The sequence below is a fragment of the Pseudophryne corroboree genome, chromosome 6, assembly GCF_028390025.1.
Source record: "Pseudophryne corroboree isolate aPseCor3 chromosome 6, aPseCor3.hap2, whole genome shotgun sequence".
Classification (NCBI taxonomy): Eukaryota; Metazoa; Chordata; class Amphibia; order Anura; family Myobatrachidae; genus Pseudophryne; species Pseudophryne corroboree.
In genome coordinates this window covers 422,541,747-422,562,105 of record NC_086449.1, presented here as the reverse complement: position 1 = coordinate 422,562,105, position 20,359 = coordinate 422,541,747, and the positions used below count along the sequence as shown (strand labels likewise).

The 20,359-nt window shown below is 47.5% G+C and overlaps 1 protein-coding gene and 1 pseudogene across 2 annotated transcripts in view; both read left to right on the top strand.

The window, feature by feature from the left end:
* Positions 1–20,359, top strand: part of RSBN1L (round spermatid basic protein 1 like) — a 183,462-nt gene that overhangs the window by 51,310 nt on the left and 111,793 nt on the right. The window lies entirely within an intron of this gene.
* LOC134937349 (5S ribosomal RNA) lies at positions 5,881–6,000 on the top strand (annotated as a pseudogene).

The window sequence follows — 20,359 nt, the reverse complement described above, 5'->3', positions numbered from 1 at the left end:
GAAATAATAGATGATTTGCATATCACTGATGACTCATCTGTCCCTGACACGAGAGTACACATGTTTAAGGGGAAGAATGCTGAGGTAAATTTCCCTCTTCTCATGAGGAAAAAGAGCGGGAATCTCCAGACAAGAGACAGCAGCTTCCCACAAGAGAATTCTCAGGCTGTATCCTTTCCCCACTAGGGCCAGGATATGTTGAGAATCTTCCCCTGGGGTGTCCTGTTTGCACAGACGGTAGCACTTGCTATTCTCAGGGATCCTGCAGATAGCGTGCACATTCTAGTATACTACCCAGACCGGCGATTGTGTCGGCATGGGTTTATAGCGCTGTGGCAGCATGGACAGGTACCTTATCAGCAGAGATGAGACCCTAGTATGCAATATAAATATATTAAAGATGCTGTCTTATGTGATAGATATATAGTTATAAAGCATGCCCAAAGAGACATGAGTATACTGGGTCCTAGAGTCAAAGCTATGTCGATCTCTGCTTGACGTGTCCTGTAGAATATGCATTGGACAGATGATGCCGACTTAAGAAGCATATGGAAGGCTGAGGATTGTGTGGAGAAGGGTTCTCGGGCCTGGTCTCCACAGCTATAGCTGGTAATTCTGCTAGTTTGCCTTATATTCCTGCACAGCCTAAGAAAGCACGACATTATTAAATGCAGCCTTTCGTATAAAGAAACAAGAAAGTCTGAGGTGCGTCCTTTCTTGTCAGAGCCGGGCAGCTAGTTCCCAGGAACAGAAGTCCTCCCCGGCCCCTACAAAAATCCACCAATGTCGCTGGGGCTCCACAGGCGGAGCTAGGCCCGGTGGGAACACGCCTTCGTAAGTTCAGCCAAAAGTGGGTTCACTCCCTGTTCGATCCCTGGGCAATAGATATTGTGTCTCAGGGATACAAGCTGGACTGTGAGAAGATGCCCCCTCACCGACGGCCCTGCAGGCTTCCCCCCAAGAGAGGGAGCCAGTGTTATCTGCAATTCACAAATTGTATCTTTAACAGGTGGTGGTCAAGGGTCCCCTCCTTCAACAAGAGGGTGTTATTATTAGACCATGTTGTAATCCCGAAACCAGACTGTTCGGTCAGACCCATATTGAATTAAAAATCCCTGAACATATACCTGAGAAGGTTCAAGTTCAAGATGGAATCGCTAAGAGCGGTCAGTGCAAGCCTAAAAAGGGGGAGACTTTATTGTGAATCGGGACATAAGGGATGCATACCTTCAGGTCCCCATTTATCCACCTCATTAGGCGTACCTCAGAATTGCGGTACGGGATTGTCATTACCAATTTCAGATGTTGCCGTTTGGTCTCTCCACGGCCCCGAGAATATTCACCATGGTAATGGCGGATATGATTGTGCTCCTGCGGAAGCAAGGTGTCACTATTATCACGTACTTGGACGATCTCCTCATAAAAGCGAGATCAAGAGAGCAGTTGCTGAACAGCGTATCACTTTCTCTGGAAGTGTAACGGCAACACGGCTGGATTCTATATATTCCAAAGTCGCAGTTGTTTCCTACAGCTCATCTGCCTCTCCTAGGCACGATCCTAGACACAGACCAGAAAAGGGTTATCTCCCGATAGAGAGAGCTCAGGAGCTCATGACACTGGTCAGGAATCTATTAAAACCAAAACAGGTGTCAGTGCATCACTGCACTCGAGTCCTGGGAAGGATGGTGGCATCATACGAGGCCATCCCCTTAGGCAGGTTCCATGCGAGGACCTTCCAATGGGACTTACTGGACAAGTGGTCCGGATCACCTCTTCAGATGCATCGGTTAATCACCCTATCCCCCAGGGCCAGGGTGTCTCTCCTGTGGTGGCTGCAGAGTGCTCACCTTCTCGAGGGCCGCAGATTCGGCATTCAGGACTGGATCCTGGTGACCACGGATGCAAGCCTCCGAGGGTGGGGGGCAGTTACACAGGGAAGAAATTTCCAAGGTCTGTGGTCAAGTCAACTGACTTGCCTTCACATCAATATCCTGGAACTAAGGGCCATATACAACGCCCTAAGTCAAGCGGAGATCCTGCTTCGCGACCAACCGGTTCTAATCCAGTCAGACCGCAGGGGTTCATGTAAACCGCCAAGGCGGCACAAGAAGCAGGGTGGCGAGGGTAGAAGCCACCAGAATTTTTCGCTGGGCGGAGAATCAAGTAAGCGTACTGTCAGCAGTGTTCGTTCCGGGAGTGGACATCTGGGAAGCAGACTTCCTCAGCAGGCACGACCTCCACTCGGGAAAGTGGGGACTTCATCAGGAAGTCTTCACGCAGTTTGCAAATTGATGGGAACTGCCTAAGGTGGACTAGATGGCGTCCCACCTCAATAAAAAGCTAAAAGGTTTTATGCTGGGTCAAGGGACCTCAGGTGATAGCTGTGGTCGCACTAGTAACACCGTGGGTGTTCCAGTCGGTCTCTGTATTCCCTCCTCTTCCTCTCATACCCAAGGGCTGAGAATTGTAATAAAAGGAGGAGTGAAAACAATATTCTTTGCTCCGAATTGGCCAAGAAGGACTCTGTACCCGGAGCTGCAGGAAATGCTCTCGGAGGACTCAGGGCTTCTGCCTCTCAGACAGGACATGTTGCAACAGGGGCCCTGTCTGTTCCAAAATTTACCGCGGCTGCATTTGACGGCATGGCGGTTGATCGCCGGATCCTAGCGGAAAAGGGCATTCCGGATGCAGTTATTCCTACGCTGATAAAGGCTAGGAAAGACGTGACAGCAAGACTTTTTCACTGTATATGGCGAAAATAGGTTGCTTGGTGTGAGGCCGGGAAGGCCCTACAGAGGAATTCCAGCAGTGTCGATTCCTGCACTTCCTACAGTCAGGAGTGACTATGGGCCTAAAATTAGGATCCATAAAGGTCAAGATTTCGGCCCTATACATTTTCTCATAAAATTAACTGGCTTCACTGCCTGAAGTTCAGACGTTGTTCGGGGGTTGCTGCATATTTAGCCTCCTTTTGTGCCACCGGTGGCACCTTGGGATCTTAACGTTGTGTTGGATTTCCTGAAATCCCACTGGTTTGAGCCACTTAAGACCATGGAGCTAAAATATCTTGCGTGGAAAGTGGTCATGCTATTGGCCTTAGCTTCGGCTAGGCGTGTGTCATTATTGGCGGTTTTGTCATGTAAAAACCCTTATCTGATCTTCCATATGGACAGGGCAGAATTGAGGACTCGTCCCCAATTTCTTCCTAGGGTGGTATCGTTTCATTTGAACCAGCCTATTGTGGTGCCTGCGGCTACTAGGGACTTGGAGGATTCCAAGTTGCTGGACGTAGTCCGGGCTTTGAAAATGTATGTTTCCAGAAAGGTGGGAGTCAGAAAGTCTGACTCGCTGTTTATTCTGTATGCAGCCAACAAGGTTGGCGCTCCTGCTTCGAAGCAGACTATTGTTCGCTGGATCTATAGCACGATTCAGCTGGTTCACTCTGCGGCTGGATTGCCGCATCCAAAATGGTGAAAGCCCATTCCACAAGGAAGGTGGGCTCTTCTTGGGGGCGGCTGCCCGAGGGGTCTCGGCTTTACAGCTTTGCCGAGCTGCTACTTGGTCGGGGTCAAACAAGTTTGCTAAGTTCTACAAGTTTGATACCCTGGCTGAGGAGGACCTTGAGTTTGCTCATGCGGTGCTGCAGAGTCATCCGCACTCTCCCGCCCGTTTGGGAGCTTTGGTATAATCCCCATGGTCCTTACGGAGTTCCCAGCATCCACTAGGACGTCAGAGAAATAAGAATTTACTCACCGGTAATTCTATTTCTCGTAGTCCGTAGTGGATGCTGGGCGCCCGTCCCAAGTGCGGACTCTCTGCAATACATGTATATAGTTATTGCTTAACTAAAGGGTTATTGTTATGAGCCATCTGTTACTGAGGCTCAGTTGTTGTTCATACTGTTAACTGGGTATGGTTATCACAAGTTGTACAGTGTGATTGGTGTGGCTGGTATGAGTCTTACCCTGGATTCCAAATCCTTTCCTTGTTGTGTCAGCTCTTCCGGGCACAGTTTCCTTAACTGGGGTCTGGAGGAGGGGCATAGAGGGAGGAGCCAGTGCACACCAGATAGTACCTAATCTTTCTTTTAGAGTGCCCAGTCTCCTGCGGAGCCCGTCTATTCCCCATGGTCCTTACGGAGTTCCCAGTATCCACTACGGACTACGAGAAATATAATTACCGGTGAGTAAATTCTTATTTTTTCCTACATACTTGAAATCTATTTGTAGTTGATTATGTGCTAATGTTGCTTATTATACTAATGTATAACCTGTGACTGATTGCTAGTGTGATTGCTGACTTTACTGTAATTCTGTCAGTTTTTCTGCGTATCCGATCCTCAATGCTGGTGCAGTGCAGGATAGGGTCGGTTTGTGTGTCATTTTAACAAATGTTAAAGTGATTACAGTCACAAATTGTGTAGTACCACTGTACAGGTATGTGGTTTATTTATCATGTTTAAGAGCGGCAAGGGTGAGGAAAATACACTTTCATGTTTGTCTTGCGAAACTGGGTTAACCTATCAGGATCTGGTTCAAGGGGATTATGTGCAAAATGTTTTAGTTGTCACCGAAGCCTGTTAAATAACTGAGGCAAGCACAGGTTCTAGTTGAACCTTCATGGGCTACTTTGCACAGACATTATCCAATATAGCTGAGTAATAATGCCAGCTCCTGTTCCAGGGATAGGTTACCCTATTAACCCTTACATGCAACATTCATTCTGAGGTTTATCTACCTCGTGAATTGGCAGCCTCTCAACAAAAGCAGGCTGAAAGGCTGGTGGTAAGTAAATCACATAGACATGAACATCTTCACAGTCTACACATGTTTTAGATGAGGATTTGTCGGAGGATGAGGACTCATTGCGCTTCGGAGAAAGGTCTCAGCTCAGTGGACATACCTGAGCTAATTACTGCTATGTAAGCCATTCTATCCTTAGAAGATGCAGAGCTTGTGTTAAAAACGAAGGCAACTGTGTTTAAACATCCCAAAACAACTGATGGAAATTATGCAAGAGGTTTGGGTTACACCCAGTAAGAAGTTAGAATTCCAAGAAATGGAATTCCAATTATTCTCGTCCAGCTGGGGACTGTTTAAAAAAGGGAGGTGGCTCCCAAAGTAGATTTGCATGTCATAGATTGGTGTGAAAATCGACATTATTTTTGCTTTCAACATAAATAAATGTCATGGATAGGAGAGTCAATGGTTTTCTAAAAAAACATTTTTCCTTGTCTTGGGCAATCATTAGACCAGCCATGACTTCAGCCTGGATGACGTAAGCAGTGGCAGCCTGTGCTGATGTGTTGAAGGAGGATCTTTCAATGGCATCTAGAGAGCAAAAATTCCATATTGCCCATATCAAACAGGCAGCGATAAACGGCCCTGGATATGGGTACAATTGCCTTTTAGGCATCAGCTTCAGCAGTAGTAGCTCGCAGAGCGGGTTGGCTATGTACATGGTAAGCGGACTCATAATCCAGGAAGGTTCGGGAGCCTTATCCTTGTTTACTGGAGATATTCTTTTTGGTAAAGAATTAAACAGTATTTTGGAGTCAGAAGCAGACTCCCAAGAAAGTGAAGTTTCCTTTAACGCATAAATTCAAGCCTAGTTTCCAGCTTTTCAGTCCTTTCGGAATCAAGAAAAAGCAAAAGGAGAGGGTAATGGCGAACCGTCTCAATCCAACAAGTCTGGTAAGACTAAAAGGTATTGGGTTACCAGAGGACCGGTTTTCAAATCTGAAGACAAGCCATCAGCCTGATGGTGCGGGCCTCCACCTGGGGGAACCCAGGGTGGGAGGCTGACTTCTTCAGTTTGCACAGATCTGGCAGCAGTCTACTACAGAGGCCTGGGTGCAAGAAGCGGTATCTCACGGTTTTGATGTACAGCCACACCACACTGGACATGCCCAATCTTATCTGATTTTGGAAGCTAAACAGTGTTGGTCCTGGTTAGTACTTGGATGGTAAACCACCTTGGGAATACCAGGTGCTGTAGGTGTTTTCAAGAAACACCCTCATTTAAAAGTTTGTACCAGAAACGAAGACCAGGGCTTTGCAAGACGCACTTCAGGAGTTGCTTCAGTCTGCAGTGATAATTCCAGTTCCTCCTGCACAACGAGGACAAGGTTTTTATTCCAACCTGTTTTGGTCCAGAAGCCAAATGGGTCGTTCCGGCCCATTCTCAATCTCAAAGCGCTGAACAAGTACATTTTGGTGCCTTGGGTTTCATATGAAGACTTTATGTTCCATTTTTTGGTCATGGAGCAGGAGGATTGTATGGTATCCCTGGATATCCAGGATGCTTATCTACATGTTCCTATAGCACTGTTAAATCAGCGCTAAGTCGGGTTTGCTATCCTCCAGCATCATTTTCAGTTTCAGGCCCTACCATTTGGACTGACCACAGCTCCCAGAGTATTAACCAAAATTAAGGTGGTGATGGAATCTTATCTCTGTTTGCAGGGGATAAGTATTTTTAAAAAATTCCTACCACAGCGGTTTATTAATCCTGACAGTCTCAGGAATTGTTCAGTGTCATCTGCAACAGACAACCATTTGTTACAGAGATAAGGTTGGCTGATAAATTGTGCAAAGTCGTCTCTGGTTCCGTCACAACGGATGACTCACTTGAGGGCTGCTGTGGAATTGTGTATTCAGAGAGTAATTTTTTTACCTCTAAACAAAATATCCAAAATTTACTTAACCACTTAACTGACTATTTATTTCGCCGAACACCGCTCCGAAATTGTTTTTTTTTTTTTGAGTGAATTAAGTGAAGAACATCACTAACCCTATCACAAATGATTTTCGTTAAAAAAAGGAAAAAAATAATTTATTTAAAAAAAAAAAAAATATAAGAAAAAATTCTCGAAACATCGTTTGGGAACATCGCGACCATCGGAAACATTGCAGCCTTCATTTTGATAGCCGGGACACCCTGCTGGTATACAGGGGGAGTCTGGGGGTGGCTTGGGAGGGTTAATTTACTCCCCAGCGGCTGCCATTGTCTGCAGCCGCTGGAGGGGGGATCCTGCCGTGCTGACCGATCAGCAGTGATCATCAGCACAGCAGACACAGGGGGAGAGTGCAGGGAGGCAGGGGACCTTCCGGTCGGATTCAGGAATCAATTGCTGGCGACTTGTATTCCCAGACGAATTCCCGCAACACCCACAGCACTTCACGGCGGATGGACCTTGCTCAAATGTGTTTGCTACCACATGGGATAAAGAGTACTTTTGAGCAAAAGTGGTGTGAATTAGGCTGGCATTTAAATACAGTGTATGATTAAACTTAGATGAAACGGTCTGCAGCATTAGCATAAGATGCAGATGCAGCTGTGCTGGCTTGTAACTCCAGAATCAGGACCATACCGCATATATTTAGGTTTCTCTTACGTCCTAGAGGATGCTGGGGACTCCGTAAGGACCATGGGGTATAGACGGGCTCCGCAGGAAATAGGGCACCTATAAAGAACTTTTAGTATGGGTGTGCACTGGCTCCTCCCTCTATGCCCCTCCTCCAGACCTCAGTTAGATCCTGTGCCCAGAGGAGAAGGGTGCACTGCAGAGAGCTCTCTTGAGTTTTCAGTGGAAAAAAGAATTTTGTCAGGTTTTTTATTTTCAGGGAGCACTGCTGGCAACAGGCTCCCTGCATCGTGGGACTGAGGGGAGAGGAGCAGACCTACTTAAATGATAGGCTCTGCTTCTTAGGCTACTGGACACCATTAGCTCCAGAGGGAGTCGGAACACAGGTCTCACCCTGGGGTTCGTCCCGGAGCCGCGCCGCCGTCCTCACAGAGCCGGAAGATAGAAGCCGGGTGAGTATGAGAAGCAAGAAGACGTCAAAGGCGGCAGAAGACTTCAAATCATGAGGTAAAGCGCGCAGCGGTAAGCTGCGCGCCTTTGCTCCCCCACACAGACGCACAGAAAGCACTGATGGGTGCAGGGTGCAGGGGGGGCGCCCTGGGCAGCAATAAACCTCGTTTTTGGGCAAAAAGGTCACATTAGGCTGCGGAGGCAGCAAATAGATGATCCCCCGCCATTTTATTAAAATTGAAGAGGGACCGAAGCCTGCCGCTGGAGGGGGTGTAGCTTGATCCCTCGACACTAACCAGCGCCATTTTCTCCACAGAGGCTGCAGAGAACGCTGGCTCCCCGGACTCTCCCCTGCTGAACACTTCAGAGGGCTGAAAAAGAGGAGGGGGGCACATTGGAGCGCAGTGAGTGGGAAGATTAGCATTATATAATAATATAAAAGCGCTGTCTGGATTTTCCAGTGTCAGCTTGGCGCTGGGTGTGTGCTGGCATACTCTCTCTCTGTCTCTCCTAAGGGCCTGGTTGGGGATTTGTCCCCTTATAGGTATATCCCTGTGTGTGTGGGGTGTCTGTACGTGCGCGTCGGCATGTCTGAAGCGGAAGGCTTCTCCAAGGAGGAGGTGGAGCAGATGAGTGGTGTCCCCGTCGGTAGTGCCGACTCAGGAATGGATGGACATGTGGCATATGTTGAATGCAAGTGTGGCATCTTTACATAAGAGGCTAGATAAAGCTGAATCCAGGGAGGCATCAGGGGATCAATCCTCGGATTGGACCGACTCACAGGGCCCATCGGGGTTTCAAAAGCGTCCCTTGTCACTAATTGTGGACAAAGATACTGACACGGACTCTGATTCCAGTGTCGACTATGATGAAGCTAGATTGCACCCTAAGGTGACAAAGAGTATTCAGTGTATGATTATTGCAATAAGAGATGTGTTGCATATTGCTGATGAACCCTCTGTTCCAGACACGAGGGTACACATGTTTAAGGGAAAGAAACAGATAATAAACTTTCCCCCATCTCATGAACTTAACCAGTTATTTGAAAAAGCTTGGGAGACTCCAGATAAGAGGCTGCCGATTCCCAAAAGAATTAATATGGCATACCCTTTCCCTACACAGGACAGGGTACGTTGGGAATCCTCTCCCACTGTGGACAAGGCTTTAACACGCCTGTCCAAGAAAGTGGCGCTGCCGTCTCCAGACACAGCGGCCCTCAAGGACCCTGCGGACCGCAGGCAGGAGACTACATTAAAGTCTATTTATTCACATACTGGTGCTTTGCTCAGACCGGCAATTGCGTCGGCATGGGTATGTAGCGCAGTTGCAGCTTGGACAGATACCCTGTCGGCTATCCTTGATACCCTAGATAGGGATGCTATTTTGTTAACTCTAGCCCATATTAAAGACGCAGCCTTGTATATGAGAGACGCTCAAAGGGACATTGGGTTGCTGGGTTCCAGAGCCAATGCCATGGCTATTTCAGCGAGACGATCTTTATGGACCCGCCAATGGACGGGTGATGCGGATTCGAAAAAGCATGTGGAGGTTTTACCCTGTAAGGGTGACGTGGTGTTTGGGGATGGGCTCGCGGACCTGGTTTCCACAGCTACCGCGGGTAAATCTACCTTTTTCAAACCCTATTTGTAGTGGTGAATGATACGGTTATAAAGTGAAACTAAAATCAATAATGAAAAAGCAGGTAATATACTTAAGGTTGTTTATTCTAAGATGCTGAGATACTTTCTTTCCCAACAGGTATAAATTCGGTTTAAAAGTCAATCAGTGATTGGGGCACGCTCCTGGTTTGAGCTTAAATTCTGAAGTGCAAGGTTCAATTGAAAGAACAAATGCTGTAATCTTTGTAAAGTCGAAAAAAAGAAAAAGAAAAATGCCACAAAAAAATATTAATGATAATATGTACTAAAGTCCAAACGGTTTACAAGTCTATACAGACAGCGGCGTCCCGCTAATCTGTGCTCTGAAGTGAAGGATTCTCTTGTGAAGTGATGAACAGTTGACAGCGGTAGTGTATGCTTTGGTTAGAGTGGAGAATAAGGACCCTGGACTGGCGCTATTCCTCCTGCAGCACGTCCCACAGTAGACTCCCAGAGGAAGACCCTAACAGGTCGAAACGCGTTGGAGCTACCCATCTATACTACATTGGACTGAGGACGAATATTCACTACAAAGAAGGACAGTACTGCTAATCCTTTCCGCAAACCATCCGGTCACGTGATCCGGAGTTCCGGAAGCAACCGGTTGCCAGGCGACGGAAGAAGCCCGAGACAGCGGAGAGTGGAAGGCGGAGGGGAAGGGAGAAGGTAAGTCCCTGTAGGAGGAGGAGAGGCGCGGCCAGCCGCTCGGAGAGCTCCGGCCGGGTCCACTTCGCCTCTGTGACAGGCGCACACCCCAGGTCAGCGGCCCCACAGAGCGGGCCTGATTCGGGCGCTCTACTGTGGGACGTGCTGCAGGAGGAATAGCGCCAGTCCAGGGTCCTTATTCTCCACTCTAACCAAAGCATACACTACCGCTGTCAACTGTTCATCACTTCACAAGAGAATCCTTCACTTCAGAGCACAGATTAGCGGGACGCCGCTGTCTGTATAGACTTGTAAACCGTTTGGACTTTAGTACATATTATCATTAATATTTTTTTGTGGCATTTTTCTTTTTCTTTTTTTCGACTTTACAAAGATTACAGCATTTGTTCTTTCAATTGAACCTTGCACTTCAGAATTTAAGCTCAAACCAGGAGCGTGCCCCAATCACTGATTGACTTTTAAACCGAATTTATACCTGTTGGGAAAGAAAGTATCTCAGCATCTTAGAATAAACAACCTTAAGTATATTACCTGCTTTTTCATTATTGATTTTAGTTTCACTTTATAACCGTATCATTCACCACTACAAATAGGGTTTGAGCGCTGGTTCCCTGTGGATTTATCCACATCTGTATACTTACCATTTAAGGGGGGGTGGGACACCCCTCATTACCAGCAGCACAGCCCGCCTCAGATTAACACCTCAGTGCGCAGAGAACCCATTTCTGTAAATCTACCTTTTTACCTTTTATTCCCCAACAGCAAAAGAAAACTCCACAATATCACATGCAGTCCTTTCGGTCGCAAAAGTCCAGAAGAGGTCGGGGATCCTACTTCCTTGCCAGAGGTAAGGGTAGAGGAAAGAGAACACCTGCTGCGGCTGGTGCCCAGTAACAGAAGTCCTCCCCGGCTTCTACGAAACCCACTGCATGACGCTGGGGCTCCCTTGAGGGAGTCCGCACCAGTGGGGGCACGCCTTCGACTCTTCAGCCAGGTCTGGGTCAGGTCAGACGTGAATCCTTGGGCGTTGGAAATAGTTTCCCAAGGCTACAAACTGGAATTCGAAGAGGTGCCCCCACGCCGATTTTTCAAGTCTGCCTTACCAACTTCTATCCCAGAGCGGGATGTAGTGTTAGCTGCAATTCAAACGCTGTGTCAACAGCAAGTAATTATCAGGGTTCCCCTGATCCAACAGGGAAAAGGGTACTATTCGACCCTCTTTGTGGTCCTGAAGCCGGATGGTTCGGTCAGACCCATTTTCAATCTAAAATCCCTAAACCTGTACTTGAAAAGATTCAAATTCAAGATGGAATCGCTCCGAGCGGTAATAGCCAGCCTGGAGGGGGGGGGGGGGGGGATTTTATGGTGTCACTGGACATAAAGGATGCTTACCTTCATGTCCCCATATATCCCTCATCAGGAGTACCTGAGATTCGCTGTACAGGATTGTCATTACCAGTTTCAGACGTTGCCGTTTGGGCTTTCCACGGCCCCGAGGATTTTCACCAAGTTAATGGCGGAAATTATGGTGGTCCTGCGCAAGCAAGGAGTCACAATTATCCCATACTTGGACGATCTCCTGATAAAGGCGAGATCAAAAGAGCAATTGCTGAGAAACGTGTCACTCTCTCTGAGAGTACTCCAGCAACACGGTTGGATTCTCAATCTACCGAAGTCACAGTTGGTTCCAACAACTCGACTAGCGTTCCTAGGTATGATACTGGACACGGAACAAAAGAAGGTTTTTCTCCCGTTGGAAAAAGCCCAGGACCTCCAGAACATGGTCAGAGACCTGCTAAAGCCAAAAAGAGTGTCAGTTCATCAATGCACGTGTTCTGGGGAAAATGGTGGCAGCCTACGAGGCCATCCCCTTCGGCAGGTTCCATGCGAGGACGTTTCAATGGGACCTTCTGGACAAATGGTCTGGGTCCCATCTACAATTACATCAAAAGTTAACACTGTCCCCCAGGGTCAGGGTGTCTCTTCTATGGTGGCTGCAAAGTGTTCACCTCCTAGAGTAGGGGTGGGCAACAGGCGGTCCGCGGGCCGGATGCGGCCCGCGGACCGATTCTGCCTGGCCCGCTGTGCCCCACCAGAGTGCAATGACAAGCGGCCCGACAGGCCGCTTGTCATTGCACTGCTCTCAGATGCGGCGCCGCTGAGGAAATCCCGGTCACGTCACAGGGTCAGCTGACCGGGATTTCCTCTGTTAGCTGGGCGGCGCGGGGTGCGGGCACTGCAGTGAGCAGGAGCGGCGGCCTGTGAGGAGGAGATTGAGCGGTGGCCAGTGAGGAGAAGCAGCGGGCAGCGAGCCGGAGCAGGAGAGGCCACATCAGTGGTGACTCCGGCCGGCAGCAGCGCGGATCATCGGACAGCGGGGATCGTCTGCCACTGTGACAAACAGGTAAACCCCCTGTCCAGCCAACCCCTGCATCAGTTCTTAAGCTGCCATATAGGTTTAAGGGTGGGAAGGGAGGGGAGTTAAAAACTGCAATATGGGTTTAGGGGAGGGGAGGAAAGGGGGGGTAGGGACTGTCTGCTGTAATGTATAAAAAGGGGGACGCTGTCTGCCGTAATGTGTAAAAAGGGGACGCTGTCTGCCGTAATGTGTAAAAAAGGGGACGCTGTCTGCCGTAATGTGTAAAAAAGGGCACGCTGTCTGCCGTAATGTGTAAAAAGGGGGGACGCTGTCTGCCGTAATGTGTAAAAAGGGGACTCTGAGTATTTTGTGTGTGGCCCTCGAATATTCGCTGGAAGTGTTAAGCGGCCCCCCAGCTGAAATAATTGCCCACCCCTGTCCTAGAGGGTCGCAGATTCGGCATTCAGGACTGGGTACTGGTAACTACGGACGCGAGCCTCCGAGGATGGGGAGCAGTCACCCAAGGAAGAAATTTTCAAGGACTATGGACAAGCCAGGAGTCCTGCCTGCACATCAACGTGTTGGAATTAAGGGCCATATACCACGGCCTTCGACAAGCGGAGAGTCCTCTTCGAAACCTATCGGTGCTGATTCAATCGGACAATGTCACAGCAGTGGCTCATGTGAACCGCCAAGGCGGGACAAGGAGCAGAGTCGCGATGGCAGAAGCCACCAGGATTCTTCGCTGGGCGGAAAATCACGTAAGCGCCCTGTCAGCTGTCTTCATTCCGGGTGTGGACAACTGGGAGGCAGACTTCCTCAGCAGACACGATCTCCATCCAGGAGAGTGGGGACTTCATCAAGAAGTCTTAGCAGAGATAACTGGTCTTTGGGGAGTTCCTCAAATAGACATGATGGCGTTATGCCTCAACAAGAAGCTTCGGAGATATTGTGCCAGGTCCCAGGACCTCAGGCAATAACAGTAGACGCTCTGGTAACGCCATGGGTGTTCCAGTCGGTCTACGTGTTTCCTCCTCTTCCTCTCATCACAAAGGTGTTGAGGATCATAAGGCGAAAAAGAGTACAGACAATACTCATTGTTCCCGACTGGCCTCGAAGGGCCTGGTACTCAGATCTTCAGGAGATGCTCACAGAAGATCCTTGGCCTCTTCCTCTAAGGGAGGACCTGTTGCAGCAGGGGCCCTGCATGTTCCAAGACTTACCGCGGTTACGTTTGATGGCATGGCGGTTGAACGCCGGATCCTAGCTGAGAAGGGTATTTTGGAAGAGGTCATACCTACTCTAATAAAGGCTAGGAAGGAGGTTGACGGCAAAACATTATCACCGTATCTGGCGGAAATATGTCTCTTGGTGTGAAACCAAGAATGCTACTACGGAAGATTTCCATTTGGGTCGTTTTCTCCACTTCCTACAGACAGGAGTGGATATGGGCCTAAAATTAGGCTCTGTTAAGCTACAGATTTCGGCTCTGTCGATATTCTTTCAGAAGGAATTGGCTTCTCTTCCAGAAGTCCAGACGTTTGTAAAGGGAGTGTTAAACATCCAGCCTCCTTTTGTGCCCCCAGTGGCACCATGGGTCCTGAACGTGGTGTTGCAGTTCCTAAAATCACACTGGTTTGAACCCCTTAACAAGGTTGAGTTTAAATTTCTCACCTGGAAGGTGGTCATGTTATTGGCCTTGGCATCTGCAAGGCGGGTGTCAGAATTAGCGGCCTTGTCTCACAAGAGCCCCTACTTGATTTTTCATGTTGATAGAGTGGAATTGAGGACTCGTCCTCAATTTTTACCTAAGGTGGTTTCTTCATTCCATATAAACCAACCTATTGTGGTGCCTGTGGCTACGAGTGACTTGGAGGATTCCAGGTCCGTGGATGTAGTCAGGGCCTTAAAGATTTATGTAGCCAGGACGGCTAGAATTAGGAAAACAGAGGCTCTGTTTGTTCTGTATGCAGCCAACAAGATTGGCGCGCCTGCTTCAAAGCAGACTATTGGATCTGTAACACGATTCAGCAGGCGTATGTTACGGCTGGATTGCCGTTACCACATTCAGTAAAGGCCCATTTCACTAGGAAGGTGGGCTCTTCTTGGGCGGCTGCCCGAGGCGACTCGGCATTACAGCTTTGCCGAGCAGCGACTTGGTCGGGGTCAAACACTTTTGCTAAATTCTACAAGTTTGATACCCTGGCTGATGAGGACCTAGCATTTGCTCAGTCGGTGTTGCAGAGTCATCCGCACTCTCCCGCCCGATTGGGAGCTTTGGTTTGAACCCCATGGTCCTTACGGAGTCCCCAGCATCCTCTAGGACGTAAGAGAAAATAAGATTTTAAACCTACCGGTAAATCTATTGCTCCTAGTCCGTAGAGCAGGGGTGGGGAACCTCAGGCCCGAGGGCCGTATTAGGCCCTCAAAGCCACTTAATCCGGCCCGGCTAGGCTCACCTAAACGAGAGGAGATGCCGAGCGCCCGCTGAGATTTTACCACCAGCGGGCGCCCGGCTCCTCAGCAGCAGCTCACTCCTCAGCTCCAGCTTCTGGCTCAGGCAGTGTACATGTGTGGCTGTGCAGCACTATGGGAGAGACGTCATGACATCTCTCCCATAGTTTCGAGGAGAGGGAGGGCAGCGGTCCGGTAGCAGGAGCAGGGCTGGTGAGCATTGTGTTTTTTTTCTTCTTTCTTTTAATGTGTGTGTGTGTGTGTGTGTGTGTGTGTGTGTGTGTGTGTGTGTGTGTGTGTGTGTGTGTAAGCGGCACTACTAGGGGGCATATTTAATGGGGCATAACTACAAGGGAATATCTAATGGGGCATAACTACAGGTGGCATATTTAATGGGGCATAACAACTGACAGGGCATATCTAATGGGCCAAAACTACTGACAGTGGGCATATCTAATGGGGCATAACAACTGACTAGAGGCAAATCTAATCGGGCATAACAAGTGACTGGGAGTATAACAAGTGACTGGGGTCATAACTACTGACTGGGGGCAGGCTAATTTTTAAGTTGATCATTTTTGTATGGCCCCCGGAGGATTTTATAAATATCTAAATGGCCCTTGGTAGAAAAAAGGTTCCCCACTCCTGCCGTAGAGGATGCTGGGCGCCCGTCCCAGTGCGGAAAATCTGCAAGACTTGTATATGGTTATTGCTTACATAAGGGTTATGTTACAGTTGGAATCGGTCTTGGACCGTTGCTGCTGTTTGTTCATACTGTTAACTGGTTATGTGTATTCCAGGTTATGTGGTATGATTGGTATGAATCTTGCCCTTAGATTTACAAAATCCTTTCCTCGTATTGTCCATCTCCTCTGGGCACAGTTCTCTAGCTGAGGTCTGGAGGAGGGGCATAGAGGGAGGAGCCGGTGCACACCCATACTAAAAGTTCTTTATAGGTGCCCATGTCTACTGCGGAGCCCATCTATACCCCATTGTCCTTACGGAGTCCCCAGCATCCTCTACGGACTAGGAGAAATAGATTTACTGGTAGGTTTAAAATCTTATTATTCCTACTATGCAGACATCCTCCCCACCACTTATTTCATGGCCCAACAATGTAGGTTTTACCATTTCCCACCCCCCCCTTGCATTTAAAGGCGAGTTTGCCTTTGTTCATACTGTAACCATTCAAAAAGTACATTGAAACATTGGCTGTTGTCATTAACTTGAGTGTCACTGCTTCCTTGTGTGTGTGTGTGTGTGTGTGTGTGTGTGTGTGTGTGTGTAGAAAAAGGGAGCGATTTAATAAGCACTGCGGGAAAGTAGCTCCTGGGTTGTGTCGAGCTATTCAATTATTCCTGCATTAAGCCCAGCAACTAGCTGCGTTAACAAGTGCCTCAGGGCTGATCATGGGATTACCAAGGGGGTCATTCCAAATTGATCGCTCTCGCTAGCAGTTTTAGCTGCTGTGCAACGCATTGTTGCCGCCCACTGGAGAGTGTATTTTCGCTTTGCAGAAGTGCGAACGCTTGTGCAGCAGAGCGCCTGCAAAATCTTTTTGTGCAAAACAAGACCAGCCCTGTAGTTACTCTTCGTGTGCGTTGATTCCAACAATGGAGGGACGGCTTTTGACGTCACACACACTCCCAGAGAACGCCCAGCCACGCCTGCGTTTTTCTAAGCACTTTCTGAAAACGGTCAGTTGACACCTAGAAACGCCCACTTCATGTCAATCTTCCTGCGTTCAGCCGTGTGACAGGAATTTTCGTTAGACTCTGTGCAAACCCATGATGCTCATTGTACCTGTACGACGCGCCTGCGCATTGCGGTGCATGTGCAGAAATGCTGATTTTTAGCCTGATCGCTGCGCTGCGAACAACGGCAACTAGCGATCAACTCGGAATGACCCCCTCAAGTACAGAAACTGCATTGCATCGGGGTGATGCAGTGTACTCCAACTAAGCCTCAGGAATTAGTCAAGGCATAGTGCATTTCCCAGATTAAGTGGCAGACATGATATAGTCAACTGAATAGCTCTGGGTACTTCCCTGCGGTGCTATTGAAATTGCTCCGTTTGACGCCCTCTAGTGGTAGCTGCAGGGGAAAACAATTGAATCGCCTTCACTGAGTTTGTCCATTTTTAAATTTTTTTTTTTTTTTTTTTACTGCACCTCTGAGCAGTAACAAACTGCCCAGATGCACCTACTTACATCTGCTAAAGGCTTGTGGCCACCTCTGAATCAGGCCATAAGTGTTTCTGTACTAAACATATTGTACACTTTTGGACATTCTTAATTCTGTTACTTCTCTAAGTAGACCAAATATTCTTTCCTGGGGCAATCACTGTTAAATGAAGCTGAGAAACACACTCAAGTTGCAGCTCTCCAGCTAACTTACAGGGGGAGAGTCAAATGTTTGAAAAGTCGGTTGGGTGTCTGTTTTCAAACATTTGAATCTCCCCCACAGAGTTGACCTGTAGCTCACGATAGAACTCCATAAAACTGCTTTCCCACGGCTGTATTTAGAGTTGTATGTGCCCTACAACACAGTTGTTCAAGTCAGCACTTTGTGTCTCACAAGGTAGAGGTGATTATCTTCAAGTATTTCCTCCGTAATTAGAGGTTAGATTAAGAATGGAGCTTCTATGCCTTTTTTTAAAAAGCAGATGTAAGTAGTAATTGGCTACATCATCACTGTAATAGCAAGTTTTAGGCAACATAATAGAAACATTCAGATACATGAAAAGCTTAAAGCTTAACCTACAGTACATAAGGGTTCAGGCCCTCATTCCGAGTTGCTCACTCGCTAGCTGCTTTTAGCAGCTGTGCAAACGCTAAGCCGCCACCCTCTGGGACTGTATCTTGGCTTAGCAGAAGTGCCAACGAAAGGACCGCAGCGCTGCTACAAAAAAAAAATTGTGCAGTTTCAGAGTAGCTCGAGATCTACTCCTAGCTTGTGATCACTTCAGACTATTTAGTTCCTGTTTTGACGTCACAAACACGCCCTGCGTTCGCCCAGCCACGCCTACGTTTTTCCAGCCACTCCTGCGTTTTTATCTGGCACGCCTGCGTTTTTTCACACACTCCCCTGAAAACGGTCCGTTACCACCCAGAAACACCCACTTCCTGTCAATCACTCTTCGGCCAGCAGTGCGACTGAAAGGCGTCGCTAGAGCTTGTGTAAAACTGCATCAGTTTTTGTGAAAGTACAACGCGCGTACGCACCATACGCATGCGCAGATTTGCCTATTTTTGCCTGATCGCTGCGAACGAAAGCAGCTAGCGATCAACTCGGAATGAGTGCCTCAATTCCATTACATGCGGGTGGGCAGCCGAAACTCTTGTTTGAGTGCCCACACCAGTGTTTTCGCTCGTTTCAGCTCGCACTTCAGGAGGCTGCAAGCTAAAATGTGTTCTGAATGGAACAATTGAATTGCTCTGTTGGGCGCCATCTCGTGGCAACGGGCATGAACAACAATTGAATTCCCCCATATGAATACTTAAGAAAAAAAATAAAACTGTGAAAAATCTCCCCATAGTAACCACAGTGAAACTAGAATATAATAAAATACCCATCAATATAGCCTGTGTTTTCTATAATACCCCTTTCAGACATGCTCCAAATTCCCGGGATTTTGCACATGAACGCGCATCAACCCGGGAATTTGGTATGTCTGAAAGGCACCGATCCGGGAATGTGATCCGGGTCGCCAACCCTGCAATTGACCTGGGTTTTTCCCGGGACTCAAGTCCCGGGAAGACAACCCTGCTTAGGTCTGAAAGGTGCAACCCGGGAATTTACTCCCAGGTCGCACCTGATTGGCGGGGCTGGCTGGAGGGGCCCGGAGATCAGAGGGGGCGTGTTCCGGCTGCTGCAGTCCGTGCTGCTGTGAGCAGCTGAAGCAGCCAGCGCAGCCACAAAACAGAGAGGCGGCCTGTTGGAGTGAGTGTGTGTGTGTGTGTGTGTATATGTGTATGTATGTGTATATATATATGTGTATATATACATATATATATATATATATATATATATACAGGTTGAGTATCCCATATCCAAATATTCCGAAATACGGAATATTCCGAAATACGGACTTTGTTGAGTGAGATAGTGAAACCTTTGTTTTTTGATGGCTCAATGTACACAAACTTTGTTTAATACACAGTTATTAAAATTTTTATATTAAATGACCTTCAGGCTGTGTGTATAAGGTGTATATGAAACATAAATGAATTGTGTGAATGTAGACACACTTTGTTTAATGCACAAAGTTATAAAAAATATTGGCTAAAATGACCTTCAGGCTGTGTGTATAAGGTGTATATGAAACATAAATGCATTCTGTGCTTAGATTTAGGTCCCATCACCATGATATCTCATGGTATGCAATTATTCCGAAATACGGAAAAATCCGATATCCAAAATAACTCTGGTCCCAAGCATTTTGGATAAGGGATACTCAACCTGTATGTATGTATGTATGTATGTATGTATGTATGTATATATATATAGATGGATGTATGTATGTATGTATGTATGTATATATATATATATAAATTTGCCATGTGTGTGTATATTACATGCGTGTGTTTGAGTGTGACGTGTGTGTAAATGTACGAGTGTGACGTGTGTGTGTGTTTAAGACATGTGACAATAGAGTAGCCTGGTCTGACCTGGCTGCCAGGGCAGAGCAGGCTTATGTCTGAAAGGGGTTGACCTGGGAATTTCCCAGGTCTCGGGTTTAGTGTGAAAGGGGACCCAGCAAAAACCAGGGATTTTTCAGAGGTGAAAATCCCGGGTCTGAAGCAGGGAAATTCCCGGGTCCTGTGTCTGAAAGGGGTATTAAAGACAAGTCCTGTGGTGTGCAAATTTCAGTCTTTGTAAAATAAAACAAAATCACTGGATGGAATAGGAAGGATGAAATGTATAGTATAGTATAGTATAGTACAAAGGTTCCCAAACTGTGTGCCGTGGCTCCTTGGGTTGCCTCGGGACACTTGCATGGGTGCCCTGGGTTGGTGGTCCAGGACAAATTCAAATTATTCATGGTCAATATAATAGGCAAAACCAGCGCTGGTGGCTGCCAGTCATAAAATATGTGGCCAAACAGAAGCAAATCTTGTCCCTCGCCGCACAACTGACCCTAAGGATGACATATAAACGCAATCTACTTAATGTAATATTTCTTTCTAAATTTCTCAATATGAAACTTTTGGCCTAGGGGTGCCGTGAAAAAAATTCTGCTATTTTAGGGCGCCGTGATTCCAAAACCTTTGGAAACCACTGGTATAGTAGATAAATAGGTGGGAATATGATGCAGTTAATAGAGAGTATGGAAATCATTAATACTGCCTTCATATTGCAATGCCGAGTCGCACCCGGGAATTTAAAACGGGTCCTTCCTGGGTG